This window comes from Rhyacophila brunnea, unplaced genomic scaffold (assembly GCF_057557595.1).
Source record: "Rhyacophila brunnea isolate RB1 unplaced genomic scaffold, BYU_Rbru_1.0 scaffold_12, whole genome shotgun sequence".
Lineage (NCBI taxonomy): Eukaryota > Metazoa > Arthropoda > Insecta > Trichoptera > Rhyacophilidae > Rhyacophila > Rhyacophila brunnea.
In genome coordinates this window covers 36627092-36652122 of record NW_028232774.1, presented here as the reverse complement: position 1 = coordinate 36652122, position 25031 = coordinate 36627092, and the positions used below count along the sequence as shown (strand labels likewise).

Sequence of the window (25031 nt, the reverse complement as noted above, 5' to 3'; positions counted from 1 at the left end):
GTAAAATATGATTATATCTAGTTTATGTGGTAAATTTTTATGAAAGATGGTTGGTACCACTGCTCACAAGCTCTACGCGGGTTTGTTCATGTGAATGTTTCGCATATCAAAATGACTGAGGGCATCTGACGACAGTGGCAAAAAACCGGCCGACGCTCGCGTCAAACGCACGAAACCCGTTTCCCCGGAAAATGTTTCACTTCCCTGAATACAGAACACACATCTTGGCAGCTTTCCTCGGCATATCCTTCACTCACTTCTCACATCTGTTTATTGGTTAGTTCTTTACTGGCCGCGGTATCGCCAACACGTATCTGGTACACGCATGACATACTATATGTCTAGGCTTTCTTGTATTCTAAATACGCCTTGTGAATATTAACAGCGTGAATTCGTGGTGTGTTTCAACTCGATAATATAATTGACCAACGTTTGATGTGACAGTTATCTAAATACACTGAAGATAATATGGATTTATAACTTTTGGATATTCAACAGGGTCTGGTGGTTTTGCATGTGTTATGCGTGTGAAATAATGAATTAATCCACTCAATATTTAAAAAAAAAAAACTGTGCATTGAAAGTGTGTTTCTGTGATGAAATATAAATAGTGTTTTTGATGACGGTGTACACTGATTCGGAATCTATCTGTGAGTATTTTTAATGCCGGGTATAAATTTATCGATAACTTGTTATTTTTTTTTAAAAGCTGCTTTTACGGCGCTGTAAACTTTTTAAACAGGCGTGTTTAATAAAGTTTTATGTGCATTCTGCTTGGATACGAATATTATTAATAAAATAATATTCGGTTAAATTTTTGCAATATTATTATTGGAAGCATCGGCGGTTAGTGACCATGAATTAGATTTACGATACAGACTCAAAATATTATATGAATAAGTCTAGTGGTGACTGATCAGTGAATGAATAGTCGTTGCTTTGAGCTTTCGACTTGAGCTTTTTGATTAACTCAAAGAATTATTGAAAGTCGCTTGAATGTAATTAAGCACTATGACAATGCTTATATTATAGTACTATTTAACATTATGTGAGTAAATATAATAAGCTCTATTATGTGTATTTAAAGTTTTTACTCTATATACACATGAGGGTAGAATTTAAATAGTTTATTAAAAAGTGACTAGAAACATAGTACCTAGTAGATTGTATATTATTGATTTTTTTAAATTAATTAGTTAAGTATAACAAAATGAGTAGTTATTTAGGACGAATTCTAAATACGATGGTTGCTTTTTAATTGACAAAATTGTTTATTACAACGTTTTTGTTAGCTCGTATTCTTATTTGTCCGGTACAAATCTTGCAATCGATTTTTAACTAACTTACCGACTAGCTAGACATTTGAAACTTTTAGAATATATCAGAACACGATGCCAATGCATTTTTTAATACTTTTAGCCATATTTAAGTAGAATTGAATTCATTTTCAGTTAATTCTGTTTTGTATGAAAAGTTATTTCGACACCATTATTGGTTGCTAAGGGGTCTGGGGTCGTAGCAACTAAATTATTATACGTGCGTTACTATGGAAATCAATATGACATTTCAGTATTATTTCTATCAAGTACATTTTTTTTTGATCATTTAAGCTAGTCAAGTCAAGTTTATATGATTCAACAGAAAATTTAAAAACGTTGTAGGTATATAAAAAGTTCTTTTAATCTTGTAATTATTTTATTTTAAAGTTAGAATACTTCACCGCTATTCGCTAATTTATTGATATATGACATGTATATAATAAAAAGTGAATCTTCCGACAAAATTTGTTTACTAAATACTGAATATATAGATATATATGTAAACATAAATAAATATATGTTGTATAAAATAGCATGATGGTGCCGTACAATTTTTGAAATGTCAAGCTCAGTACGTGCATTATATTTTTTGTTATTTTGAGTTAGGTATTGCATTTTACCAAAGAATATTAAATTTCCTAAAAATAAGTAGGTTTTTTGGTAATTTAATTGTTGATGATGCTTAGATTTAATTATTATTATTACGGTATAGATTTGTTAACGAAACACACTGTAGTATTTTGGTACATGGTTCATTGAATCTATAATTCACCAAGTATAATTTTCTTGTTGTATATACGTGTATGTTTTACGTTTACCTTTTAGATGATGATCAGATTTAGAGCAAATATAATTTAATTGTGCGGTCGGCTGAAATCTGGCAGAGCATGCAAAAACAACTTTGATTCGGTTTTAAACAATAATATCCATGTGATTAGCGGCCTGAGTTTCCTCTTGTCTATTTGTGTTTGTATGCCAATTTTCTTTCGTCATTATTAACCCACAAAACTTAGCAAAGACTCATAATTATCTGTCAGTTTTGTGTTACATATATCGAACAAGGCTCCCGTAAAAAATCATTGTCTTTATGAAAACTTTCATTTGTGCTATAATCCGAATCTTGGTCCTCTACTGTTTACCAAGACGCAGGTCCTTGACATCCTTCAACATATTATCTTCCCAAATAGCTATGGTTTTGCAATACATACTATTAATTGTACTCTAGTTATCCATCCATTTTACTTAGGATTCCCGAGTCTTTCACCCGTTATAAGTGATCAAAAAATATATAGTATGGTTTTAATAGTAAAATTTAATTGCAGTATTAAATCCAAGGAAATATATTATTTATTTATCAATAGTAAATACAAAATAAAGTTGTAGATTTAAGTAAAGTTAATTATCATTTTCGAACCTAAAGGATCATACTTATAGGCCTCCACAGAGTGGATATTAATTATTATCAGATTTTTATTTTTACGAAAAATATAAGTTAGTCATTTGCTTAACTTATTAGGTTACTATACATACTGAAAAAAATATGTGGATTTACCGGACTGAGAGTCGAATCCGGGATCTACGATATTATAAACCAACACGTTACCCGCTCGGATATCATAGGCGTGGTAAATTTAGTAGACATAATTTTATTATTTACTGACGGCCGAATTTGTTTTAATGATTAAAGTTTAAACTCTTGTATTTTTTTAATCACTTAAGTATTTTATTACTTTAGTTAATTTGCTTATATTATTATTTATATTCACGGATGATTTCTTAAGAAGCTTATAAGATTGTTAAAAAATATACAACACCAAAGCTAATATACAGTTTGATATATTTTTAACAACTTTGTTCTCACCTGTCTAAAAGTCATTATGAAGTAAGTCGCGAATCGTGATGTTTTAATAATTTATTGTTTTAGTACTTGTGCTGAGTGGAGTTGAGTATGCATAATATGAAAGTCGTAGATTTTTTGTGATTCGTATATCTGAGACGATATCATACACGAAAAGTCATGATGCCAGCCCCGAAAGTGGTAGTGATTCCTATTTCTCACCCGTTGAACTTGTTATTTCAAGGGTACCGCGCGCGCGCCTCTTGTAATATTGTGTACACTCCGAGAGACGCAGTTTCTTTTTTAGATATATGATCACTGGCGTCAATAATATGTATATTATGGTTGATTTGTCGAGTTCAATTATTGTAAAGAAAATATTAGCATCGTAAGTACTATAAAGAAGTAACCTGAAATAAAACTATATTTTGTATAAAGTATTAATTACTTATATTTAGATAAAAATAAGTTACCAATTTTGTAATTGGGTAAACATGTATGTTTTGAAGATTTGCAGAATTGTATATTTAATTTCAAACTTTCTACAGCTGCAAGACGTCATAATATTTCGCAGTTGCATGGTTTAATTAGAGTAAATCAGTCAGACATTGACCAGGGATTCTTTCAGATATAATATATTATGTAGGATGTTTGCGCAGAAGCTAGAACATGTAAATGCAAGGTACCTACATATCTACAAATATATTGAACTCTTTTTCTATAATATTTAAAAAAATTAGAAAATCAATTATCATATAAGCGGGAAATTTCCATTAACGCAGAGGTTCCCAAGAACCAGATACAAGAAAAAAATCGCGATGTAATAGATGTCGTAAAATATATAAAATTTATTGTTTAGAATACACAATTTACACACACACATTGTTCACGATTTACCGTATTTTTTAGCATAATAAAAAGTGGTTTACACAAAATAATCAAAAGACAAAAACAAAACGAAGTGCCTACTAGAGATTCGGGATCCCGGGATCCCGAGCTATTTTCGATATCTATGAATCCCGGGATTGATGAACATAATCCCGGGATTTCGGGATTGATTTTTTTATCATTTTTTATGGAAAATAAAATAAAAGCGAAAATATAACAGAAAAAATACTTTTAATAAAAAATAACTACATTAGAAATAAACTGAGTTTGAATGAAGTTTGATTTATTTATACCCATGTGTTGGTTACAGATTCGTTTTATTTTTTTTACATAAATTATTAAAAATGGAAAGATTGGAAAAAACAATGCTTCGCACTTTTAACAAAGTAATTCCACCATGATATCATACGTTTTACGGCAGTTTCATATTTGGCTGACTAATTAGATTTATGAAGCGGAAAAGCCATAAGTACGCCATGATTATTTGCTTTTACTATTTTAAATGTCGCTAATCAATTCATTAAGTCTTTACTATCAGAAACAGCAATCTCCTATTAAATTCACATTATTATTTATATTAGAATATTATTTACTCCATTAAACTTGTGTATTTCTAAGATTGAACGTATACAATATTAACATAATCTTCTCTTAAATAGTCATAAATAGTATAAATTATACTAGATTTATTTTTGACCGATTTTATCAATGTTATTTGTAAATATAAAAATTTTATATTAACAATGGAAAAAATGCCAATCCCGGGATCAGTCCCGGGATCCCGGGATTGTCAAATTGTAATCCCGAAATCCCGGGATCAGAATTTTGACTCGGGATTGGATTCCCTAGTGCCTACCTATTGCACAATCACATTTTTACGTGAAATAAAACAGCGTCATATAATATTTTTTGACCATTCAATACATAAATTTGTGAAAGAAAGAAGTATATGAAAATGTTACTTTATGTAAAATATTGTACTTTAAAAGTTACATGGTGACCTACCCTAAGGATCGCGACCCTTGAATTGAAAATCCACGCGGTCGGTAACCGTTAATAGAATCTTTCCCATTATATCTGCCGTAATTCATTTTATGAAAAAAAAATGATGATATAGATAGATTGAGGAAGATTGCAGCCATGTCCCCCGCACCCTAAAGCGAGCCACCGGGCCAGAATCTTTGGTAGGCCCCCCTATCTATAACTAAGATTAAAGTCAGTATGGCGCTCTACAGTAACGTTTTTCCAAATGGTGTTTGGTTTTCCAAATTAAGAGAATTTAGTATATTTTTTAGCGTTTTTTAGTATTTTTTCATACATCTACTTGAATTATTAAATTGTAGAGTATCATCGCATAACTACATGTTTTATACCCATAATCGACATTAAAATTTGAAGTAAATTAGCGCCGCAGGCGACTTTTTTACTGTTAGGGTCAATTTGTGATGTGTGTTTATCTCAATTATCTGGTAGACTCACCTCGCCGGGTCCGCCCTGAGCCTGGGCCCTCAGGTTAGAACCCTGTCAGCCCCTAATGCAGCAGACAGATGGGGGTGGATAATGTTTCATTAAGGCGGCCAAGACCCATATTGGTCTGTGGCAGTAGCGAAGGGTGAAGGTAGGCTGTTAACATCCAACATAAATAGTTTTTTTTTTTTTCTAGATGCCTTTATGGATACCTCACATTTACTATCGAGGTTTCTTAAGGACTTTGGCACGCAAACTACTCTACTTGATGCTAGTCAAATGAAAATTGTGCCGGCTGAGAGAATATGCCTTATTGAAAACTGTTCTTCTACCCGCATCGGGTATTGCTGATTTGAATTCGGCCAGGGCCTATGATACCGCCTTGCAAAAACCCTGGAAAATTCTTAGTAGCGCAAGGCGGAGGTGATTCTGATGAATATTTTGTCGTATTCATTGGGAACTGAGGACTGCGATTTGTAGTCGAGTTTTTTCCCGTGGTAAAAGAAATGTCGCATTGGACTAATGTTCTAAGTATATACTTATCCTATCTTATATGATTGCAGTCACTGGATCTGAAGACATAAATAGTGCACACTAAACTTTGTCAGTCAAACGTTTTTGTTTTCATTGAACTAGGTGTTTATTAGTTTTTAAATTTCAATTAAGCCCTGCCTAATACCATAGTAGATAATAGTCAAAAAATATTCGTTTATCTATAAAATATTAAAACTATGCCATTAAACCATACGTAATTTTAGATATTTTATGGAAAGAAGAATATTTTTTATCGATTATGGTTTGGCTTAGGCAGGGCTTAATGAAATTTAAAAGACTAACTAACACCACTTGTATTCTTAATTCAATGAAAACAAATAATATTTATGACAGAAAACGTGTGCAATATTTTGCCGGATCGCCCGTGGCCATACCTAAATTATTATGGTTTGATTTAATTTAATTTTAAAAACTAACCAGCATCATCTGCTAATTGTAGTCTTAGTTCAATGAAAACAAATAAATATAACTGACAAAGTTTATTAAGCACTAGTTATGTCGAATCTTAACAGCCTACCTCCACCCTTCGCCACTGGTTTGTGGTGCCGATCATGATGATGATCCAGGATCTAATTTTACACTCTACGTATCTAATTACTTAAACTATAAATTATGTAGGTTTATACGTTGTAGGTCCCTAGAGTGTAGTTTTAATCATGGAAAAATTCTAATCACATGATAATATGCACTTAGGCTAATCAATTGCATTCATAATCCACATAAAGCCTCATGCCATTCGATAAAAAACTAATAACATGATAAATAGATTTAATGTCTTATCGTTCTTATCTGATAACCGGTTTTTCGTTTCGTATTTCAACAGGTGGCGGCAAATTTTCTGACCGCCACTCCCTTGCCGCACCCATAGTAAAATATCACCTGGCATTAGAGAGAAGATTTACTGATATAGAGTTTTCATGGGCCATGTTACGAAACGTACGAACCAACGGAAATCTGAGATAATCTAAATGTTTATTTTTGTCTTATACCTACTCTGAAAGAAATGGTGTTTCTCTATCATCATCATCATCAGTCTGAATCTATCCACTGATGGATGAAGGCCTCTTCAATCTGCTTCCACTTCTCTCAGTCCTGTGCATTGCGTTGCTACGTACTTCCGCAGAAATTAATCATTTCTAGGTCTACCATGCGGACGTTCTGTACTTCTTGAATACCACTGGACGACTAGATTTGTCCAACGATTGTCTCTTCTTCGAGCTGTGTCCAGCCCATCTCCATTTAAGGCGTTTAATAAACTCTATTACATCGCATACCCTTGTCTGCTTCCTTATCCACTCATTCCTCTTTTTGTCCTTTCGCTCTTTGCCCAGTATGCACCTCTCCATACCACGCTGTGCTACTCTCACTTTCTGGATCTCTCTTTTACTTGGGGTCCATGTTTCACACGCATATGTGATCACGGGAAGCACACGCTGGTTGAACACTTTGCGTTTTAGGCCCAGTGGAAGGTCACTTTTGAAGACATTATTCAGGCGGCCAAAAGCACTCCAGCCTAGCTTTAGAGGGCTCGCACATCAGAACTCGCCGCATGCGTCTTACGACGAATTCGTCGATGTGACGTCATTGTAAACCAAGAAACAAACGTTATCAAATGGAGCTTCGCAGATTGGCCGATGCAACTGCAACTCTGCGACCCTGCGACATTCGTCTAGTTGCATTGGCCAAAGCCTGCATGTCGACGTCCGGCCAATATCGACTCCGCGCATGCACACAGCTGCAGAATCGGGCGAATCGGCCATTTCTCTCCAGACTGTAGCTGCGTTTGGTAGAGCTAGAGCTAGCAGCGCTAGGCAGATGTGCGAGGTTGTGATCGTGCAACATTCGCCGGCAGTCTCGAAGGTTTTAATTTATGGCCGTCAGGCACACAAGGCGAGTTGTGATGTGCGAGCCGGCTTACTCTGCGAACAATTTTATCAAATATACATCCATCTATAGACACTTGTTGTCCCGAATAGATGTAATTTTTCATCTGTTCGAGCTGAGTGCCATTGATGAGGATCTCTTTTTCGCCCGCAAAGCATTTGAATATGACTTTCGTCTTCGTTACATTTATTTTCAAACTTACTTTGTTGCTTACTTCAGCGAGTTCCTGCATTTTGCTTTGGAGTTCTTCTGAGTCTTACCCTTATGGGGATGCCTTTGTCATTCCAGTCAAGTTGGCTGAATACGTCTTCAAGGGTAGCTGTAAATAGTTTAGGTGAGATTGTATCACCTTGTCGGACTCCTTTGCTGTTTCTCTATATTATTATAATATGTTACCGTTATATTACCGTCTCGATGCAGTACAAAACCGATTTCGTAAGCATGTCAATTTAAAATCTTACTTTTATGGTTTATATAATGATAGAAACGACACAGATAATTCTATTTCGACCACTGCAACCTTTATGGTACCATCTTTGGTATGTCGACGTTCTCTATCTGATCAGTATTTTCTTTTCAAAATTATCAATGGTTTTGTTGACTCGCCAAACCTACTCGAAAGGGTGGGTTTCCATTGTACGTCAAGATTTACGCGAAACCAAACTTTGTACCATGTCAGTCGTAGCGATTCTAATTATGCACAAAACTCTTTTATTCGGTGCTCTTGTTTAAATTACAAAATGTATTTGTCCACCGTTGATCCTTTCAATAATTCACCTGCTTCGTTTAAACGCGCTATCTCCAATATTTTGCATTTTCCTTTCTCATTATTCACCTTTTCTGTTCTATCTTAGATCACCTATATTATGTATAAATTTCAATAATTCTTATTACACATATAATATAGATAAATATATACTTATATATTTTTAAAAAATGTTACTTTTTTGTCTATAATTATTAATTATTCTTCCTCTTTTTCTTATGTAATTTCCTTATATTTATGTTCTTCTTACTTTCTATCTTGTTAGGCTTAACTATATTATAATTAATATATGGAAACTTTGCTGGTTGCAATAACTTTTCACTATTCTATTTTTAAATATATATTTGTGTAATAAAAATGTAACTGTTAGTTTCCTTAATAAATAAAATAAAAAATAATCAGTGTTTAATTTAACCATTTGATGACCCTTTTCGTAGCACCAATTTTAAACAACATTTACATACAGTCGGTCCTGTGACGGCAGACGGTTATAACTGCTGTTTTATCACTTTTTTAGTTTTCTTCCATATGTTCCAAATTGTACATTCTGATGTGATGTGGCAAAATATTAGAGCTGCAGCTTTATTTGTCACAAAGTGACGTTCAAAGATATCTGCGTCTCACCAAATGTGAAAAAAGTTGATATGGCAAAAAGATATATCTGCTAAAATGCAAGGTAAATAAAACTTAAATTTTTCTAAAATAAATTATTTAAAGTTTATGTTGGGATGCTAATTTCGCTTATTTTGATATAAAAACTTCAAAATATCTTATAAACTAACTCTTGTCAGACTGATTTCAAAACTTTGTTTTTGTTATCTTGTAAAATTGTGTAAACAGCAGTTATAACCGTTTGCCATCACAAAACCGACATAATAGCGCGAAAACATGAATTTTTCTTAAATTAATATTTATTGAATTGACGTAATCAATATCATTTGAGTAAATACTTATTTATTTAATGCTATAATTATAATTAGTATTCACCTTCCCTATATATATATATATATATATAATTATTTCTTCGTTTACATTTCCATAAGCAATTTGACAGGCAATGAAGTTTATTTTTTTCACTGCCTTCATGAAGACGTTCTTACAAATGAAAATCGTACATTGTCCACCTTAGTTTGGGCAAACCATAATATCTCATTGGCTGAAAAACACTCATACTAATCAGGCGATACCTATTGGCTGCACACCGTTTAATGCAAATACACCAACCAATGAATGTCACCGTTACAAACTATAAGAAAATGTGTATGCATCAAATCTATGTGAATTTAGCTAACGGCTTATCTTATTATAGTAAATCAATGGTGACAGGCCTTCTATAGAGCGTCTTGTTGCAGATTGTTTATTAATTATTTCCTCAATAAGTCTTCGGTGTCATTGAATATATTATGTGCATGTTTTGTTTCACTTTATCTTTTAAATAATATTACAGATTGAAAAATTAAATTAAAATTAAAATTAAAAAACTGAAAAATATTCTCACAGTATTTACCTATTAAGACAATATATTATGTTGTGAGAGACGATACAAATTCTATGGCCATTAATAAAAGACAATTTCCATAATATTAAAAAAACAACATTTTCATGTTTTTCAATTTATTTATATTTTTTTAGATTTTTAAATTTATGGAACCCTTGCCAACGTAAGGACTTTCTAAATCTATTCATGTATATTATAATAATACTTTCCCTACCTTCTACAGAATAGTATTACTACACTACTACATGTATTAGTTACAGCATAATATTTTTAGTCAATATACAGACAAAATATACGTACTGCATTGTTCATTTCTCACATAAATTTAACACATATTAACTATTGATGTATATTGTTTTGAAGTTCAGATTAAATTTATTGAGGTTTATACTAATTTATGTCCATTGAGTGGGTGTATGGGAAATGTTATGTTAAATGAATAATATCAATTTTTAAATATAACTAGATAAAAATAGTGTTACACATTATATCTTAGGCAGTTTTCTGAATCGGAACCCACAAACGACTGCATTAATTTTACTTAAACTCAAGGCTATATAATTAAAATTCAATATGAATCAATGACAGAAAAATATTTTAATAAATTAGTATGTTTGATAGATTAATTTATATTTTGAAAAATGCTCAGTTTTGTGAATCACCACTTAATACATGCACATTAAACAAATTCAAGGATACAAAATAAGATTCCATGATCAATCATTGACAGTTATTAGCTTATGTTGTCGTAAATTTCGCCGAGCTTTTGACGCAGGAGCTTCCAACTAAAAATCATGACTGAAGTAAATTTGTTTACATATTTCTAAACGCAGATTTACCTACGCAGGTCACTAAAAATATATTATGCATTTGACATATTTTAAACACGAATGTTAGAAAAATTGACACCATCAATAGAATGCGTCGCTGAGAAAATCTTTTCCATTCACTGCGGACCTATAATTAATATTTAATTACCACATTTAAATAACATGCTAATTATATCTAACGGCCAACTGATAGGCAACGCACCAGTTGCGTTGGACGCAGTGAATATATTTATTGAAAATAAACGCATTTTTAAATGAAACTATTGCCAATACTTATTCATTACATTTAAAAGTAATATAAAAAAGTTAATTAGGTTTTATACGCCACAAAGATGACGTTATACCTATTATCATAAGGAATGATTGTTAGCTATTTGCCTAACTCAGTGGTCGGAAAACTCATTAGTCAACAGAGCCAAATATCAACAGTACAAGATCGAGATTTCTTTTGAGAGCCAAATTTTTTAAACTTTAACTATATAGCTAGGTACCTACACTGTTTATATAGGTACTTATTAAACTTTAATTAAAGTTTTAAGCCTTAATTAAACTATAGGTACACTGAATAAAACTTGATATAATACTTAATAATGATCTTATTTATTTATTTATTTATTTATTTATTTATTTATTTATTTATTTATTTATTTATAAAAAAGAGTATTACGGCATTACAGCTTTTGGCCAATGCGCCATAATACATAATACATACAAATATATAAAAATATCTTAATTACAAATAACAACTAATATGACAAGAAAGTGGAAAAGACAGCATGTGTAAATATTAAAGAAATATGATAATATATACAATTATAAATTTATCCTATTTAAAACGTCTACAAACATTATATAATTAATAAAAAAAATTAAAAAAATATTGATAGAAATTAAATCGTAAGTAAGGTATCCATAAAATTAAATCATGAAAATTACTGACAAACACTTAATGTGAATAATGGCCTTGCATCTCGTTGGAAAGTTTGGATAAGTCAGGTTTGTATATTGTTGTTTTTAATTGTAGGCCCGATTCCAGATTCTCATTAATAAGACGACTTCTCAATTTACTCTTGATAAGGTCAATGCTTTAAAAAGATTGTTCGCATGAATATGTAAAACCGAAAACGGAAAGAACAGCACATAGCACATGCTAGTTTTTTTTTAACTGATCATATGAAACAGAGCCGCATTCAAGGGGGCAAAGAGCCACATGCGGATCGCGAGCTGCGGTTTACCGACCACTGGCCTAAACCTATTGGGTCCTTGCAATGAATCAAACACACACGATAAAAATGCATTTTTGGTCTGCCGCGGGATAGAATTCGCTATCTACAGTGACATTCGAGACAACTACCTACTGTTACGAATTTTATTTAATTTTCGATATAGAATTAATTATTCATTATTATTATACATAATATTATGTTATAAATAAAAATCTATAAAGATCTAATATCGACTGTTGAATGGAAAAAGGACGTAGCTGTCAGTTTTTTCAAAATAGGTTTTATTGGATAATAACGTTGTACCTATACGACTAAATGCAAGTTGTGTCAAAAGGATGAAAGCTGCAAATGCCGATTTATTAAGCTGGCAATTAAAAAAAAAGAACGAAATGAAGTGGGAAAAACGACTTAACCATATTTTTGTTGTTATTAATTATCATGCACTTCACGGTTGTTTTGTATTTTTACTTTGACCGCAAAACATAACAAAAACGTTTTTGTGTCTCCTGTAAAATTTGATTTATGTGGATTACGTCCATTTTCCTTTCCACTGCCGATATAATATACCTAAAATAATCTAATCAATAATTACTGCAATTTTATTAACAGACCGATTAAAAATCGTGGTATGTTTTGATAATAGAAAACAACCTGAATGACATGAAGTATTAAAAATGAAAGTCAACTTTTTAAGTTGAAGGCATTTTACAAAATTGTAAAATTAATATGCTTCATATGCATATAGAATGTGCTTATTTAAAAAAAAACTGTCCTTTACTACTCTTATCATTTAGTATATAGGGAATGGATTAATAATAGGATTTCGCTCCCGGTTTCTAAAAGTTTGGCCACCGCTGTATAGCAAAAGTGAACTCACCGTCATCTTACAAAAATAAAGTCACGGCTCGGTGAATCACGGCCGCCATGACAGGCCAGCAGAGACACAACGACGCGTCGGGACGCCTTTAATTCAGGCGTCGCTTCACAGACCACTCAAATTGAAACAAAGAAATTGCAATTTAAAATACAAAGTTGTCGAATACAATGAAATTTGTGAAATTGTACAAATGGAGAATCCTAATGAATCATTTAGTTATTTTGAAAACGTGGTTGCCAATGGTTTGTGCAGTTTATTTTTTTGTCACCTAAGTTCGATACTTATATATTTTTAGTAAATATTTACTATATAAGTAATATAAGTAGTATGATAAGTTAATAACTATTAATATGGTTTCAAACATAATAGCGCCTCTACACGCGCATGGATTTACTGACAGTAATAATGCGTATTTTAAACTATCGTGACAATAACTTTTTACACGTAAAAAGGACTGACTGTCTCTCCAATTCATTCTTTAAGAGTGAGCGAGATGCGATGTTGTCATTTTATGGTACTATTTCGTACTATTTGACACGTAGTGAAAATCGGTTAGCCTGAAAATTCGTTCGTAGTTTGTTTTTTTGCCGGCAGGTTCGCCACTATCGTTCTGCTGCGAAGGCGCAGATAGAAAAAAATCCTGCTTTCGCATGAAAATTCAGAAGCTTCCAAACTTTTTTGATTCATGCATGTAAGCTTGCAACTGAATATGCGATAATACTTAGTGTCCAACAGTAAATCTATGCACGTGTAAACAGGGTATAATTCTTCGACACTCTTTTTTAAATTTAAGTAGGTAATACCAGATTAGTCTATTGCGAAATTTTCAACTTAATTATGAACAAAAAATAAATACTTTAACTGAAAATAAACTTTTATTGACGATATTATTTTATCACTGCTCATCAGACATGTACGACTGACTTAAGACATATGAGTTAGACCAGTTGGAGACTGTCCGTAAGCAAGTCGTAAACCATCTTCTCTGCGCATGCGTCTTTACTGACTCATGACTTAAAAGGCTACCTTTCCATCCAACTAACTAAAGTCATTCGTACAAGGTCTGAAGAGAATAGCGAGTCAAAGGATCTTCGTTTACGCTGTGAAGATAGTAGCGAGTCAGAGCGTTCACGAAGAACACCTGAAGATACAATCAAGGTATATAGCTACAAACTTATCTAAAGAATGGTCCACTGTCGAAAACTACCCAATCAAGACTCGCAACTGGACAGAATCTGACATTCGAATGTTCGTAGTTCCATTTTTGACCGCTCTTTAGTTACGTTTGTAGGACTGTAGAGTAATCTTCGTGAATGCGTTCGATGAGAAACGTGTTTTATTCTGACTCGAATGAAATAATCAATCAAAACGAGACATGAATTAATGTAATCGAGACGAAAATGACTAATTTTTCTCTCCACACCCGTTATTAAGGCGTATACCGTGGCATAACAAACCTTAGACGCTCTTCAATGTTTTACTGACAGTGTCTCAGGACCAATTTTCCAAAACTTTAGTTGACGTGCACTCGAGAGTGCGTGATTTCTATTTTCATATAATATATTTTTCATATATTATATATACTTTTGGCCGCCTGAATAATGTCTTCAAAAGTGACCTCCCACTGTGCCTAAAGCGTTCAACCAATACGTGCTTCCCGTAATCACATATGCATGTGAAACATGGACCCTAAGTAAAAGAGAGATCTAGAAACTTAGAATAGCACAACGTGGTATGGAGAGGTACATACTGGGCATAACGCGAAAGGACAAAAAGAGGAGGAAACAGACAAAGGTTCGCGATGTAATAGAGTTCTCTAAAAACCTCAAATAGAAACGGGCTGGACACATAGCTCGAACAAGGGATTATCGTTGGACAAATCTAGTTATCCAGTGGTACCCAAGAAGTACAAAACGTCCGCAAGGTAGACCTGGAAATGATAAAGTTCTGCGGAAGTACGTGGCAACGCAACGCACAGGACCGAGAGAAGTGGAATCAGCTTGGAGAGGCCATCATCCAGCAGTGGATAGATACAGGTTGTTGATGATGATGATATTACGCTCAATCCTCGACGAGAAAAGACCTTCTCACTCGCCGTAAAATACCGCAAACTTTTCGAAAGCTCAGAGATTTTCCCTCGTACATACCAAGTCGCAATGGCCGACTAGTCCAACTGAGGGTCAAAATCTCTTCCATTTCAAACGACATATGGGGACAATCTGATAGGACAGTGGTTTCCAAACTTTATGTTACTACGCCTCCCTTTGAAAAAATCTAATCTTGGCGCCTCCCCTTTGTATTTCATTAAATAAACAAGGTTATTACTACTTATATCTTATATTATATTCATTTTTAAATTAATTTGTTTTTCATGCGATTATTTCAATAGCAGTCAATGCAAATTCATCATCGTTCATTGACAAATGGATTCTATCATGGGCCCCACATCCTGAAGTGGGCCCCCAGGCCAGGATCTTTGGCAGGCCCACCTACCTATCGCTGAGGTTAAGGGCAGTGTGGTGCTCTAATGTATTGTTTCCTAAATTATTCACGGGAGTTATTATTTAAGTATATCAATCATCATTTAGGTATCACATCAAATTGCAACGCACATATTTAAAATAATCAATAGCCCTGAAACAAAGCAGTGCCGCAGGCGACATCTTTTTACTATTAATAAAATAATGTGAAAAGTGCATTAGCAAACTAACCAAAAACTTAGTAAACAGATTTTTGTTTGCTTCAATATAATATCGGCCGCAGAAATCATTTAAAAGTGGAAACATGGCGAACTTTTTTTTTTTGTAATTTTGTTTTCTAAAGCTCCAATTTTTTATGAATGCTTTCACTTTGTCTTTTTAAATCAGTGAATATATTAGTGGTGCTTGCATTGATTTATTCGCTCATTTTTTTTAAAAATTTCAACCAAATAGACAAGTTTAACAACAAAATTATGGTTCCTAAACAAATTTTCCTCAAATTTCAACATTATGATTTGACCTTTTTATTTCATTAATACACGAGATAGCCAGCGCGCTTCACAATACTATAGAAGTGAGGTATTATAAAATTATTATCCGTATTTTCAGACAGGTTTGCAAACAACCTTTTATACGATTGTTTTTTTTATGTAGTTTATAACCAGCGGCCGTTATATAAACTATGCATTTGCAAACTGCAAACCTGTGGCTATATTAATTGTGTTAAACTTTTTGCGCCACCCTTTGCAACACTCCGCGCCTCCCAGTTTGGAAATCGCTGCTATAGTATGTGATCGGCATCCTGCAATTCGCCACAAAAGCAAGTCGAAGATTTTATTATCGACCCCGGCTGATGATAATATCTGTAAAGCTGTGAATTTTAGTCACAATAATTATCTCATCGAAACTATTGTTTGTATTACAAATCTGACATTGACTTGGGTTTCATGTGCTATGTATTTTTACCCGCCGAGTTATTATAAGATAAACACTGATCACTTGTCTAAAGTTATGCATACGCACATCATACAGTATGCCTGCAAACAGACAATAACTTTATTAAAAGAAAAAAAACTCTGTATGTTCATTAGTGCTTATTAGAAGGACATCGGGGATATGAAGTCTGAAAAAATCTGACTTCACTTATAATGCCGACAGCGACTCTGACACAGATAACGATTAAAAAATGGTTGGACAAACAAAATGTAAAACTGATACGATTCAATGGCATATGTCACACCCCCGAATTGTTCTCATTTGGGGATGTCTCTCCTGGGGGTCTAGAGAGGCCGGAACTATTTTCGAGCTGACTCATAGTAATGGTAGATTACAAAGGAAAAAAGTACCCGGCAACGCTGTTATCCGTACACCATTAAAAAATACTGGCAACGCTGCATTTTTGTACACCGCTTTTTTGTGGGAGATTTCTCGCAGCGGAAGGGGTAGCGCTTCTCGCTGACAGCAATGTCGAAAGCGCAAAAAATTTTTTTGGCGTCAGATGCTTCTAGAGATTGTAAACAGATACATCTCACGACCTGCAAAATTGTATTAAATGTAATAACCAAAAGTATATATATGTTAGTCAAATATATTAAGCCGTTATCGACCATCCCGAGGGGTTTATTTGATCACTCCCACTCAAGTCCCAAAAAACAGACGATGCCCAGCAACCAGCATACTGAGCGAAGAATAAGGACGCATCTTCTCGCTCTCGCACTTGACGGTAGATGACTGATGCTCCCATCCCGTAGCACATTTTGAACCTTTAAACGAACATTGTCAGTTAGCAAAATCTGCCGAACTCACCAGAACAACAATGAGGTCACCTCGCGTTGTACTGCACTGCATCGACACCTGCATGACACAATGAACGTTTTTTTATCATTTTTTACATGCCTACATATTTTCGACTAAAATCACGTTTTTTGTTTTTAGTGGTTGGCACTACGTATTTTCTATAAAAATGTTGTATATTATCTATGATCTGCACGTTGAGTTCTGTTCAAAATATTATCTATGGATAATATAATATCGAAAGTAATTTTAACGTACGCACAAGTAGAAACTGTTAAAATTAATTGAAATTAATATGAATAATGAATAATAATTAAAATACTAATATATTAGAGTTGGCATTCTCTATAATTGAATTTACAGAGGTGGTGGTGGTTCAAAATATTCTGCAGAATGACGAAACCATAGACTAAATTTGTCGCCGTGAGAGCGTGACAGTACGCGACGTGCATCTCAATATATTAATGGCTTGAAGTTGAGACATGCGCTTCGATTTGAATGACTGAAAACATCAATCAATGAACAATACAATGAAATCAGTATGAAATTAGTTTGGTTGTTTGATCATTTTTCAATCACCGTGCAAACTTACCCGATGAGCAGTTAAAAATAGACCGGACTTGTTTATTAGGTAACATAATGAAAAAACCTACACAGGCATCCATTCGCGTTGGAAATAAACACGTTTCATACTGATTAAATCGGAAATTAATTAGTTTTATGTGCCTTTAGTTTTATTAGTTTGTCGACGTAACAGATTTATATTGTTTGACTAAGGTCTTTATTACATAAAACGATCTGATGGGAGTTTTATTCTTGTTTCAGCCGATGTTCAAAAAGATACCGGAGCACACAACTAGTATGACTGAACAGACAATTTTTCCTATAACGACACGTCAGAAAGTTAAACGTTGATGATTTTTTTTTTGTTGGTAGACATGTTTTACTACTTGAGTGATTAAATGGTGGAAGAAAGAGAGACGCTGACCTTCCTTCTCCATTATCAGTAGTTTTCTTGTTTTTGTGAGGCAGTTAGTCTAATGAATCTGTGAAATAAAATTTGTTTTAACGTTCTAGGCATTGTTAGAACTTCTCAAGAGTATATTACTTATATAATTTGAAAATACGAAAAACAATTTTTATTTTAGTTGGTAGCATTGATATACTACTGGATGAATCATATGCTTCTTAAAATGACGCCCGATTTTCAGCGAGTCGGCCTTTGTTAAAACTTACTGGGTAAGCCCGATCTAGCTTGCATCTTCCTCTAACTAATAGTCAGCGCATGACGACTTGCTCTGTCTGCTTTGCGTTGCAGCACCCTTAGGTTCACTATTCCAAGAACGCAAATTTAGTTTTACAGCCAGGGCAATACGGGTGAAATTCGGGAATCCATGTTATCGGTCTTAACGCATTATACCTACAAGGAAATATTATAAGACGATATTCATAATATCTTTTGTGGTACACTTTTAAAATGACACTTGTATGGGAACTGCTCATCTAGTAGTATATCAATGGTTGGTAAGTATATAATATCTGAGGTGTTTTCAAATTATGTAGGTATGTCCAATAAAAGAATATTACATATTCTATTATATTATGTTAGTACATAATGTAATTGATACCTTGATTTCACCCACAAAAGCCGATTGCCAAAATTTACGCAATTTCAATTCAAAATATAAAAAAACTACTAGCTAGTTTAGTCGTAATAAGATATGATACTTTTGGCTTTACTAGTAAAAGCACATTGGCGCGAATCCAGTGGATGCGGGTCCGAGTTCCGATAGGCATTGTTTTTTTTAGGTTATGTTTGGTTTTCATTCTTGAATTCATGAATTTTACCAAATTATTGAATCTAATAAAATTGGAGACCGTATAGTATACGGTCATCTCTTTCCGATAGAAAGCTCACGGCGAACTGTACCACGGTGAAATGTTTTACGTACAATTTACACGTAACCCTAGAATTCTGATTGAAAAACATTGATTATGGCATATTTTTTTTAGCACGGGTGTTAGCAATGTTCTCTCAACCTATTGAGTGAATTACTGACAGCCTATTACTACAATGCCGTATCTATAGATGACATACGTATTTTGCATCTAATAGCTGGTAACGGTAAGACCCCGGTCATCAGGTCGCTGTGCATGTTCTTACCATGAGAAATGCAAAGCTTCCGCCCAGGAAAAGGATATTGCAGTTTGGAGGCACATGGATCGTCGTAACCAGAACCATGGGGATACTCCGATGCGCTCTTTGATGTGTGATTTTTTTGGATTAGTTATCGCAGACCGGTCTTATGGTAGGTGAAGCTGAAGAAGAAGAAATAGCTGAAGATAAATAACATAAAAACTATTGAAGTAATGGGAAACTGTATTTCACATTCTATAACGTGTTTTAATCAGATTTACTATTTCTAGCTCTCAATACTGGTTTTTTTCCCCCGTTATTTTAGAGGTTGTAGGCAGAGCGTTGGAGCGGAGCCGGAGCACCGAAAATTTGTAGTGCTCCACTGCTCCGGATGTTTTTTATTATTTTATTTTTTAGTTTAACACTGCCGAGTGATAAATAACCTCACTTTTTGACAGAAGAGGCAGATAATGAAAGACAATAATTTGCTGTCGGCAATTTTGTTTAATTGAATTAATAATGGAAAGGATGAATAATCAACCTTATTTTAAAACTATTTATTTTTATTTTTTTAACGTTTGTATACATATAATACCTATTAAAACGTTTTACCCGGAGCGGAGCAGACCCTGGAGCGGAGCTGGAGCAAGTATTAGGTCCCGTAGCTGCGCTGGAGCGGAGCAACTCAAAAAAGGGTCTGCTCCAATCTTCTGGTTGTAGGTACTATTTTAAGATAAGTATAAGATAAGATATCGATATGTTCAATTTGGGTTATCTGTATCATTAAAACTGTTAGGTCGTGTAATCGGACAGACAAAATGTGAAATTATAAAAAAATAAGCACCTATTACACACTAATAATATTTTCAGCATAATTTATTCACTAAATTATTATCATATCAGATTTCTAATATACCGAAGATGAATAATTATTCGATAAGCAGTCAATAACGTTCTCAACGCCAGCATTGTGAGTTGCTTTCGAAGCAGACTTTGTAAGAACTTCGATAAAGCAATCGACGTTTATATTCCGATCTCCCCGACAGTAAAAATAGATTTGTTTAATGTTTCTTCTGAAACATGGATAACCAACCGTTTTACTCGTAAATTTTTATTTTATAATCAAAACGTAAATATTTTACCATCTATCAGAACCGTACTATCTAACTATTTCGCCGAACTAAAAGCACGCTTTACATGACACTAGTAAATTAATAAACATTTTTTAATTCAAATAAATTGACAAGATAACATTCTTTATTGAATATACATAGTTTAGAACACCTCAGAAATATAAGTATCTACCAGTGGCGAAGGGTGACTTTTGGAAAGAGGTAGGCTGTGTAGATCAGAGAAAACGAACACACTTGTCGGATACGGGAAATAAGAAGATAATACGATATTACTACTGATAAATAGGTACCCACTCACTAATGACAACGACACACTAATACGATGAAATTTCAAAAACTCACTGACGACATCAAATTAAGTGAAGAGTTTTAATTACGTATTTTTCAAAACATTTATACACATCAAAAATCATTAGATAAAATTTATTTTTATTTTTAAAAACAATCTATATTTACTAATATGTGATTCACCATAGAAATTATTATTTTTAAATTATCGAATTATTAATTATTTTGGTCATGACAACAATATTATGCGCGATGGTTTTAGGCTCTGCGATAGGAGCCTACCATTTTCATACAATTCTATAGACTGGTCGAGGTTACGTCACGTAAAGTCCATACGAAAAAATTCACAATTCCTTAAGAGATAATCGACATTTATTTACTTCAAGATAGATGGCGCGCTGTGGTATATATTTTTAAACCTTTGTTTAAATTGTTTTGTAATACATATTATTATTCCAACATATACAACATCTGTCGTTGGCAAATTAAATTATTTTTATAGAATACAAAAAAATAAAGTGATCATATAAATATGTATATATGTAATTATTAAAAGATATTTTTCTTAAGAAGGTAGGCTTTAAATAATCGCCTAGTATAAAGTTTTCGCCACTGGTAGACATATTATTATAAAAATATTGAAAGAAATAAGACGTCGGACACGACTCCAACCCACATTCGGATTCCGAAATTGAGAAGACTAGACTGGGCTACGGGAAATATAAGAAGGTTGGCCAAAGCTACTGAAAAGTATTGTGTGCTAGATCGTCTAGGATGGAAACAGTTTTTGGGGGAGACCAGGATTCGCCAAGGCAGTGTCATAAATTAAAATAAAATAAATCAAATCAAATAAAATAAAATCAAATTTATTTATTTTTTACATATAATGATCATAACAAATTACAAATTCAAAGCGTTTACGACATGACATAAAATAAGTGTTAACAATTTTTAAAATAAAAATATAGAGAGATGTGACTTAATAATACAATAAGTAATAAAATAAGAAAAGAAATAAAATAAAGCAACAAAAATAAAAGTAGATGGAAGCACACAGGGTGAACTATCGATAGACCCTATCTTAAAAACTTATAAAACAACGTCCACCTAAATTTAACCTCACGTAAGTGGAATATATCAATATCCGAAGCGATTTCATTAAACATGGTTATTGCCCTCCTAATTGGCATCACTAATGGCAGGTTTGTTCTACACCTTGGGAGAACAAATAACGAATGCCCTCGATTCCTAAGGTAATTATCAGAGACACACAAGCCAACACCACCAAGAATGGCAGAGTTCACATTTACGCCGCGTATAAGTCTGAAAAAATATGTAGCTAAATAAAGATCCCTTCTAAATTTTAAGCTACAGTTTGTAAGCATACCTAAGAGAAAGTCAGTCGGATAGAGCCACGGATAGTATCCATACAGCCGAAAGTAAAGGAGTCTCAAAAATTTCTTTTGGACTCTCTCCACCATAAGGCCGTACTTCAACTGATGCGGGGCTGAAACGATAGACACACTCTCAAGTCTGCTTCTAACTAAGGAGTTATAAAGAATTTTTAGTACCGTAATAAGACCCGGGAAGTACGCAAGACAAAGCCAAACATTTTTAGCGCCTTTTTAGCAATATCGAGCAACAAGTTAGTACGCTAAACAAGAGGCAAGCTGATGATCTTCTGGCTAGATGACTGCCGTGCGGGGATAGCCATAAAATAGTTACCACTACTTGGCGCGCGTGCTGATGGTTTCGAACCACTGTTATTGTAATATGTACAAAACGTTTGATTTCATAGTAGCCATAAAATAGCAGCAGATATTTATTATTTTAATAAAATCAATTGTTGCTCGTAGGAATTGTATGTGATACGATTCAATAATGTTGAACTCACAGTAAAATTACAAAAATACATGACGTGTATGAATGAATTATTATTTTTTAATTAAAAATATTAGACATTTAAGTGACAATTTCTGTTGGCATATAACTTTGTCTATAACCTTTCATCGTATTGAATAGTAAAAATAATAATGTATCACCTATGCCAAATAAAAACGCGAAAGATATATATTACTATTTTCTTAGACGTTGGCTAAATAATATTCTACTTGAATGAGTAGTATATTTTCATTCAGAAATATTTCGATCACCACATTGCCTACTGTTTTTATGATTCCAAATATATTTTTTTATTGCGTTGTATCAAAACTAGAAAACTACAGTACATAGTCTACATTATGAGTGGACAAAAGTACAGCATTCTCAATAAAAGATCAACAGAAAACGTAGCAGAGGAAGATGCCGCAATTTGTAGCTTAAGGTGGGACATGCTCCGCGTAGGTTAAAATGTAGCTTTTATAGTATTTTCAAAGCATGATCCTGGACATTCCTTAAACGTTGTAGATAATCTATTTACATAATTTTAAAGCTTTATATCCTTTATATTTATTTTAAAGATTTGATGACTGCACAAAGTATTTTTATTACATAAAATAGTATTCTTTTAAACCTCTCGCTCTAATGTTTTACAATATAGTCATAATTCAGTAATAATTTTTTATCGTAAATATTTTACTATAATAATGTCGACATAAATTATACTAATGGTTTTATAAATACGTTTAAAAAATAATAAATGTAAAAAATCTTAACACCACTGCAAATGGATGTACTGAAATATGACTATATTCTAAAACAATAGAGCGAGAGGTTTAAATGGATACTATTTTGTATAATAAAAATACTTTATACAGTCATCAAATCTTTAAAATAAAAATATAAAGGATAATAAGGCTTCAAAATTATATAAATAGATTATCTACAACGTTTAAGGAATGTCCAGGATCATGCTTTGAAAATATCATGAAAGTTCCATTTTGACCTACTCGGAGCACGTGGGCTGTTAAGAGCTTCGGTGATTAGCATGAATTATTCCAAAACTTGCCCTGGCAGGAAGAGGAAGAAGAATATATTTTCTATTTGGAGGCGACCAATCGCTATTTTAGATTCTAGAACTATGCGAAACATAAAGCCATACAAGTTAGATTCCCAATCATGGAATTTCAGGAGTCTGTTATTTATAAAGAAAACGTGCTTCATCTCCCTTCTTTGAAAAGCTGAAAGACAGAGTTTCTGAAGCAACGCAAGTATTAACAAATTATGGCTTATCTGGATAACATTTTATGAAGAATTTTCAATGTAAAGGGATATTATATTTGAACGTTTCCAATGTGTTGACATCCTTTAAATATATATATACTGGTTACATGTAAATTGTAAGTAAAACAATTCACCGTGGCATAGTTCGCCGTGAGCTTTCTATCGGAAAGAGATGGCCGTATACTATACGGTCTCCAATTTTATTAGATTCCATATGAACATTAATAAAATTATATTTTCATAGCTGATTTTGGCAAAATTCATGAATTTAAGAATGAAAACCTAACCTAACCTAACAAATAATCCAATATATCGGCTATTTTCTAAATTTGTTTGCTGATGGCTTCCTGTAAAGTGTAAACCGACAAGAAGCGTGTTTTATTTATACATGAATTTTATGTCAGTACTATACGACCTTATCACATCGCAAACCCTTGTCTGCTTCCTTGTGATAGAGTTCATTAGAAGCCTCAAATAGAGATGTGGTGGACACATAGCTCGAATAAAAGACAATCATTGGACAAATTTGGTCATCCAGTGCTATCCAAGAGGTACAAAACGTCCGCAAGGTAGACCTAGAGGCCGCTGGATCGATGAAATGATAAAGTTCTACGGAAATACGTGGCAACGCACTGGACCGAGAGAAGTGGAAGCAGCTTGAAGAGGCCTTCATCCAGCAGTGGATAAATTCAGGCTGATGATGATGATGACTATACGACCCAAAGAGGTTGCACTGTCTTTAATATACGGCTATACCATATTTCCAATGAAATATTTCACGGTGAAATGTATTACGGCGAACTGCATACGTACAAGTTTCCGGACACGATATATACCTAGGTACTGAATTAAAATCTTACATATTATTTAAGTAGTTCATTTTTTCAACC

The 25031-nt window shown here is 33.3% G+C and overlaps 1 long non-coding RNA gene across 1 annotated transcript in view; it reads left to right on the top strand.

Annotated features, from left to right (window-relative positions):
* Positions 1 to 534: 534 nt before the first annotated feature.
* LOC147078109 (uncharacterized) overlaps positions 535 to 25031 on the top strand; it is a 54897-nt gene continuing 30400 nt past the window's right edge. Inside the window, exon 1 of the long non-coding RNA XR_015072273.1 lies at positions 535 to 650. This is a non-coding gene — a long non-coding RNA (uncharacterized LOC147078109). The remainder of the gene's footprint in view (positions 651 to 25031) is intronic.